The sequence below is a fragment of the Oncorhynchus clarkii genome, chromosome 2 (genome assembly GCF_045791955.1).
Source record: "Oncorhynchus clarkii lewisi isolate Uvic-CL-2024 chromosome 2, UVic_Ocla_1.0, whole genome shotgun sequence".
Taxonomy (NCBI): Eukaryota; Metazoa; Chordata; class Actinopteri; order Salmoniformes; family Salmonidae; genus Oncorhynchus; species Oncorhynchus clarkii.
The window spans coordinates 8,703,099-8,711,377 of NC_092148.1; the positions used below are offsets into that span (position 1 = coordinate 8,703,099).

An 8,279-nucleotide genomic window follows, 5' to 3' on the forward strand; every position below is an offset into this window, starting at 1 on the left:
ACATCAAAATATTTTTTCAACCAGCACAGGCTTCACAGAATTGAAAATGGTGATTAAATAAATCACTTACCTGTTTGCAATCCCAAGGATCCCAGCTACACAATGAATGTTTGTTTTGTTTGATAAATTCCATCTTTATATCCAATAAAGTTAGTTTAGTTGGAGCCATTGATTTCAGTAATCCACTCCTTCAACATGCATACAAAGGAATCCAAAAAGCTACCGGTAAACTTTGTTCATACAAGTCAAACAATGTTCTATTCAACCCTCAGGTACCCTAAGATGTAAATAAAGGATAATACTCCAGACAGAAAGAACGGTGTTCAATAGGAAAGGAAAATAACGAAGAGCGCACCCTCATTCATGCGCGCCAAAAGCCTACTTTTCCTGTTGAGCTTCCTTGGGAAAAACTACTATTACTTGTTCGTATTTCAACAAACAAGCCTGAAACCCTGTATAAAGACTGTTGACATCTAGTGGAATCCATAGGTACTGCAATCTGGGAGGAATTTTTATATACAGACCCATAGACTTGCATTGGAAAGGCCTCTTAGCGCCAAAAAATACAACTATTTCTGGATGGATTTTCCTTGGGTTTTCGCCTGCCATATCAATTCTGTTATACTCACAGACATTATTTTAACAGTTTAGAAACTTCAAAGTGTTTTCCATCAAATTCTACCAATTATATGCATTTCCTAGCTTCTGGTCCTGAGTAACAGGCAGTTTACTTTGGGCACGTCAGTCAGGCATTCAGAATACTGCCCTTCAGAAGTTTTAATACTTTCTCAGAAGTAGCCATTATTTACTATACTGAATAATAAAATATACGCAACACGCAACAATTGAAACGTTTTTACTGAGTTAATATAAGGAAAAGTTCAAGTTAATGTTGTTATTCTTTCAACATGCATCACTGGATTACATGACCTCTGCTACTCCTGTCTCTAGTTTCAGCACTTTTTAAATCATGATGGGCAGCCCAGGACAGAATCGGCAAATGGTAACTCCCACCCTTTGCAAAGTTTCAGATGAATGTCACAGAGGGTAGAGTCAAAATCAAGGCCCCAGTGAGAATTGAACTCACGACCCCTGGTTTACAAGACCAGTGCTCTAACCACTGAGCTATGGAGCCATACGGTAAGGTATGAAGAATTGGAATGCTATAAAGATCACACCCGTCATACAGTTAAAAAAAGAGACACACCTAAGTAACCAAACATGCAGGTTTCCCAGTCTGGCTCCTACAGTAAATGCAGATTCCTTGACATCCTTTGTTATACATTTAATGACAAACTCTCCCAGGTCTATGTGACCCACAGGCAGGTCTGGTATAGTGGTCCACATTCTTCAGAATTCTCCTTTAATAGTCTCCTCTCCTTCATGACCATCCATTTTGTTATTTTTAGGGGTAGATCAGCTTTAATACTGCAGATGGATTGTGTGTCCTTTCAATGTAACTGTCTGCATCATTTCCAATCCCCCATACATTTTTTTTACAAACATTCCATTGTATTATTTTCCCTTAACCCTACCACCCCTCCCCTAATTGGATTCAATTAATGGACATCAATACTTAGACTTCTACTTCTAGCTTATACATACTATAAACATATTAGGGACACAGTATATTTTACATTAGTCATATTTTTATATTTTTAATTTTAGTCCCACCCTTCAGCTACCCTCAACCCCTCTCACCAATCTCTGAAAACCATCCAACTTTATAAGGGTACACTTATCATAGTTCAGTTGTATTCCAGAGAGGTTAGAGAAATGATCTAGATTGTCTATGAGTCTCTGCAGCGATCCAAATGGTGGTTTTAAAAGAAAGCATAAGTCCTCAGCGTACAATGACACCTTTGTTTTTAAGCCCCGGATTTCTATCCCCTTGATTTTATTGTTGGTTCTGATTTTAATAGCTAACATTTTGATGGCCATGATGAATAGATATGTCGACAGTGGACAACCTTGTTTCACTCCTCTTGACAGTAATACCCTCTTCCGACAACATCCGATGAAATTGGAGAGCGCCAAATTCAATTGACAAAGTCATAATATTAAACATTCATGAAGATAGAAGTGTCTCATATCATTTAAAAGCTTAACTTCTTGTTAATCCAAATGCGTTGCCAGATTTCAAAAAGGCTTTACGGCGGAAGCATACCATGTGATTATCTGAGGACAGCGCCCCACATCAAAATATTTTTTCAACCAGCACAGGCTTCACAGAATTGAAAATGGTGATTAAATAAATCACTTACCTGTTTGCAATCCCAAGGATCCCAGCTACACAATGAATGTTCGTTTTGTTTGATAAATTCCTTCTTTATATCCAATAAAGTTAGTTTAGTTGGAGCCATTGATTTCAGTAATCCACTCCTTCAACATGCATACAAAGGAATCCAAAAAGCTACCGGTAAACTTTGTTCATACAAGTCAAACAATGTTCTATTCAACCCTCAGGTACCCTAAGATGTAAATAAAGGATAATACTCCAGACAGAAAGAACGGTGTTCAATAGGAAAGGAAAATAACGAAGAGCGCACCCTCATTCATGCGCGCCAAAAGCCTACTTTTCCTGTTGAGCTTCCTTGGGAAAAACTACTATTACTTGTTCGTATTTCAACAAACAAGCCTGAAACCCTGTATAAAGACTGTTGACATCTAGTGGAATCCATAGGTACTGCAATCTGGGAGGAATTTTTATATACAGACCCATAGACTTGCATTGGAAAGGCCTCTTAGCGCCAAAAAATACAACTATTTCTGGATGGATTTTCCTTGGGTTTTCGCCTGCCATATCAATTCTGTTATACTCACAGACATTATTTTAACAGTTTAGAAACTTCAAAGTGTTTTCCATCAAATTCTACCAATTATATGCATTTCCTAGCTTCTGGTCCTGAGTAACAGGCAGTTTACTTTGGGCACGTCAGTCAGGCATTCAGAATACTGCCCTTCAGAAGTTTTAATACTTTCTCAGAAGTAGCCATTATTTACTATACTGAATAAAAAATATATGCAACACGCAACAATTGAAACGTTTTTACTGAGTTAATATAAGGAAAAGTTCAAGTTAATGTTGTTATTCTTTCAACATGCATCACTGGATTACATGACCTCTGCTACTCCTGTCTCTAGTTTCAGCACTTTTTAAATCATGATGGGCAGCCCAGGACAGAATCGGCAAATGGCAAAGTTTCAGATGAATGTCACAGAGGGTAGAGTCAAAATCTAGGCCCCAGTGAGAATTGAACTCACGACCCCTGGTTTACAAGACCAGTGCTCTAACCACTGAGCTATGGAGCCATACGGTAAGGTATGAAGAATTGGAATGCTATAAAGATCACACCCGTCATACAGTTAAAAAAAGAGACACACCTAAGTAACCAAACATGCAGGTTTCCCAGTCTGGCTCCTACAGTAAATGCAGATTCCTTGACATCCTTTGTTATACATTTAATGACAAACTCTCCCAGGTCTATGTGACCCACAGGCAGGTCTGGTATAGTGGTCCACATTCTTCAGAATTCTCCTTTAATAGTCTCCTCTCCTTCATGACCATCCATTTTGTTATTTTTAGGGGTAGATCAGCTTTAATACTGCAGATGGATTGTGTGTCCTTTCAATGTAACTGTCTGCATCATTTCCAATCCCCCATACATTTTTTTTACAAACATTCCATTGTATTATTTTCCCTTAACCCTACCACCCCTCCCCTAATTGGATTCAATTAATGGACATCAATACTTAGGCTTCTACTTCTAGCTTATACATACTATAAACATATTAGGGACACAGTATATTTTACATTAGTCATATTTTTATATTTTTAATTTTAGTCCCACCCTTCAGCTACCCTCAACCCCTCTCACCAATCTCTGAAAACCATCCAACTTTATAAGGGTACACTTATCATAGTTCAGTTGTATTCCAGAGAGGTTAGAGAAATGATCTAGATTGTCTATGAGTCTCTGCAGCGATCCAAATGGTGGTTTTAAAAGAAAGCATAAGTCCTCAGCGTACAATGACACCTTTGTTTTTAAGCCCCGGATTTCTATCCCCTTGATTTTATTGTTGGTTCTGATTTTAATAGCTAACATTTTGATGGCCATGATGAATAGATATGTCGACAGTGGACAACCTTGTTTCACTCCTCTTGACAGTAATACCCTCTTCCGACAACATCCAATGAAATTGGAGAGCGCCAAATTCAATTGACAAAGTCATAATATTAAACATTCATGAAGATAGAAGTGTCTCATATCATTTAAAAGCTTAACTTCTTGTTAATCCAAATGCGTTGCCAGATTTCAAAAAGGCTTTACGGCGGAAGCATACCATGTGATTATCTGAGGACAGCGCCCCACATCAAAATATTTTTTCAACCAGCACAGGCTTCACAGAATTGAAAATGGTGATTAAATAAATCACTTACCTGTTTGCAATCCCAAGGATCCCAGCTACACAATGAATGTTCGTTTTGTTTGATAAATTCCTTCTTTATATCCAATAAAGTTAGTTTAGTTGGAGCCATTGATTTCAGTAATCCACTCCTTCAACATGCATACAAAGGAATCCAAAAAGCTACCGGTAAACTTTGTTCATACAAGTCAAACAATGTTCTATTCAACCCTCAGGTACCCTAAGATGTAAATAAAGGATAATACTCCAGACAGAAAGAACGGTGTTCAATAGGAAAGGAAAATAACGAAGAGCGCACCCTCATTCATGCGCGCCAAAAGCCCACTTTTCCTGTTGAGCTTCCTTGGGAAAAACTACTATTACTTGTTCGTATTTCAACAAACAAGCCTGAAACCCTGTATAAAGACTGTTGACATCTAGTGGAATCCATAGGTACTGCAATCTGGGAGGAATTTTTATATACAGACCCATAGACTTGCATTGGAAAGGCCTCTTAGCGCCAAAAAATACAACCATTTCTGGATGAATTTTCCTTGGGTTTTCGCCTGCCATATCAATTCTGTTATACTCACAGACATTATTTTAACAGTTTAGAAACTTCAAAGTGTTTTCCATCAAATTCTACCAATTATATGCATTTCCTAGCTTCTGGTCCTGAGTAACAGGCAGTTTACTTTGGGCACGTCAGTCAGGCATTCAGAATACTGCCCTTCAGAAGTTTTAATACTTTCTCAGAAGTAGCCATTATTTACTATACTGAACAAAAAAATATATGCAACACGCAACAATTGAAACGTTTTTACTGAGTTAATATAAGGAAAAGTTCAAGTTAATGTTGTTATTCTTTCAACATGCATCACTGGATTACATGACCTCTGCTACTCCTGTCTCTAGTTTCAGCACTTTTTAAATCATGATGGGCAGCCCAGGACAGAATCGGCAAATGGTAACTCCCACCCTTTGCAAAGTTTCAGATGAATGTCACAGAGGGTAGAGTCAAAATCAAGGCCCCAGTGAGAATTGAACTCACGACCCCTGGTTTACAAGACCAGTGCTCTAACCACTGAGCTATGGAGCCATACGGTAAGGTATGAAGAATTGGAATGCTATAAAGATCACACCCGTCATACAGTTAAAAAAAGAGACACACCTAAGTAACCAAACATGCAGGTTTCCCAGTCTGGCTCCTACAGTAAATGCAGATTCCTTGACATCCTTTGTTATACATTTAATGACAAACTCTCCCAGGTCTATGTGACCCACAGGCAGGTCTGGTATAGTGGTCCACATTCTTCAGAATTCTCCTTTAATAGTCTCCTCTCCTTCATGACCATCCATTTTGTTATTTTTAGGGGTAGATCAGCTTTAATACTGCAGATGGATTGTGTGTCCTTTCAATGTAACTGTCTGCATCATTTCCAATCCCCCATACATTTTTTTTACAAACATTCCATTGTATTATTTTCCCTTAACCCTACCACCCCTCCCCTAATTGGATTCAATTAATGGACATCAATACTTAGGCTTCTACTTCTAGCTTATACATACTATAAACATATTAGGGACACAGTATATTTTACATTAGTCATATTTTTATATTTTTAATTTTAGTCCCACCCTTCAGCTACCCTCAACCCCTCTCACCAATCTCTGAAAACCATCCAACTTTATAAGGGTACACTTATCATAGTTCAGTTGTATTCCAGAGAGGTTAGAGAAATGATCTAGATTGTCTATGAGTCTCTGCAGCGATCCAAATGGTGGTTTTAAAAGAAAGCATAAGTCCTCAGCGTACAATGACACCTTTGTTTTTAAGCCCCGGATTTCTATCCCCTTGATTTTATTGTTGGTTCTGATTTTAATAGCTAACATTTTGATGGCCATGATGAATAGATATGTCGACAGTGGACAACCTTGTTTCACTCCTCTTGACAGTAATACCCTCTTCCGACAACATCCGATGAAATTGGAGAGCGCCAAATTCAATTGACAAAGTCATAATATTAAACATTCATGAAGATAGAAGTGTCTCATATCATTTAAAAGCTTAACTTCTTGTTAATCCAAATGCGTTGCCAGATTTCAAAAAGGCTTTACGGCGGAAGCATACCATGTGATTATCTGAGGACAGCGCCCCACATCAAAATATTTTTTCAACCAGCACAGGCTTCACAGAATTGAAAATGGTGATTAAATAAATCACTTACCTGTTTGCAATCCCAAGGATCCCAGCTACACAATGAATGTTCGTTTTGTTTGATAAATTCCTTCTTTATATCCAAAAAAGTTAGTTTAGTTGGAGCCATTGATTTCAGTAATCCACTCCTTCAACATGCATACAAAGGAATCCAAAAAGCTACCGGTAAACTTTGTTCATACAAGTCAAACAATGTTCTATTCAACCCTCAGGTACCCTAAGATGTAAATAAAGGATAATACTCCAGACAGAAAGAACGGTGTTCAATAGGAAAGGAAAATAACGAAGAGCGCACCCTCATTCATGCGCGCCAAAAGCCTACTTTTCCTGTTGAGCTTCCTTGGGAAAAACTACTATTACTTGTTCGTATTTCAACAAACAAGCCTGAAACCCTGTATAAATACTGTTGACATCTAGTGGAATCCATAGGTACTGCAATCTGGGAGGAATTTTTATATACAGACCCATAGACTTGCATTGGAAAGGCCTCTTAGCGCCAAAAAATTCAACTATTTCTGGATGGATTTTCCTTGGGTTTTCGCCTGCCATATCAATTCTGTTATACTCACAGACATTATTTTAACAGTTTAGAAACTTCAAAGTGTTTTCCATCAAATTCTACCAATTATATGCATTTCCTAGCTTCTGGTCCTGAGTAACAGGCAGTTTACTTTGGGCACGTCAGTCAGGCATTCAGAATACTGCCCTTCAGAAGTTTTAATACTTTCTCAGAAGTAGCCATTATTTACTATACTGAACAAAAAAATATGAAACGTTTTTACTGAGTTACAGTTAATATAAGGAAATGTTCAAGTTAATGTTGTTATTCTTTCAACATGCATCACATGACATCTGCTACTCCTGTCTCTAGTTTCAGCACTTTTTAAATCATGATGGGCAGCCCAGGACAGAATCGGCAAATGGTAACTCCCACCCTTTGCAAAGTTTCAGATGAATGTCACAGAGGGTAGAGTCAAAATCAAGGCCCCAGTGAGAATTGAACTCACGACCCCTGGTTTACAAGACCAGTGCTCTAACCACTGAGCTATGGAGCCATACGGCAAGGTATGAAGAATTGGAATGCTATAAAGATCACACCCGTCATACAGTTAAAAAAAGAGACACACCTAAGTAACCAAACATGCAGGTTTCCCAGTCTGGCTCCTACAGTAAATGCAGATTCCTTGACATCCTTTGTTATACATTTAATGACAAACTCTCCCAGGTCTATGTGACCCACAGGCAGGTCTGGTATAGTGGTCCACATTCTTCAGAATTCTCCTTTAATAGTCTCCTCTCCTTCATGACCATCCATTTTGTTATTTTTAGGGGTAGATCAGCTTTAATACTGCAGATAGATTGTGTGTCCTTTCAATCTAACTGTCTGCATCATTTCCAATCCCCCATACAATTTTTTTTACAAACATTCCATTGTATTATTTTCCCTTAACCCTACCACCCCTCCCCTAATTGGAGTAAATTAATGGACATCAATACTTAGGCTTCTACTTCTAGCTCATGCATACTATAAACATATTAGGGACACAGTATATTTTACATTAGTCATATTTTTATATTTTTAATTTTAGTCCCACCCTTCAGCTACCCTCAACCCCTCTCACCAATCTCTGAAAACCATCCAACTTTATAAGGG

The 8,279-nt window shown here is 38.1% G+C and overlaps 4 non-coding genes across 4 annotated transcripts; all 4 read right to left on the reverse strand.

Moving 5' to 3' along the window:
* Positions 1-1,062: 1,062 nt before the first annotated feature.
* Positions 1,063-1,135, reverse strand: trnat-ugu (transfer RNA threonine (anticodon UGU)). Its single transcript has one exon. It is a non-coding gene; the product is annotated as a tRNA-Thr (tRNA).
* A 2,104-nt stretch (positions 1,136-3,239) lies between these two features.
* trnat-ugu (transfer RNA threonine (anticodon UGU)) lies at positions 3,240-3,312 on the reverse strand. The gene has a single exon. It is a non-coding gene; the product is annotated as a tRNA-Thr (tRNA).
* A 2,121-nt stretch (positions 3,313-5,433) lies between these two features.
* On the reverse strand, positions 5,434-5,506 carry trnat-ugu (transfer RNA threonine (anticodon UGU)). Its single transcript has one exon. It is a non-coding gene; the product is annotated as a tRNA-Thr (tRNA).
* Positions 5,507-7,607: 2,101 nt separating this feature from the next.
* Positions 7,608-7,680, reverse strand: trnat-ugu (transfer RNA threonine (anticodon UGU)). The gene has a single exon. It is a non-coding gene; the product is annotated as a tRNA-Thr (tRNA).
* Positions 7,681-8,279: the final 599 nt, after the last annotated feature.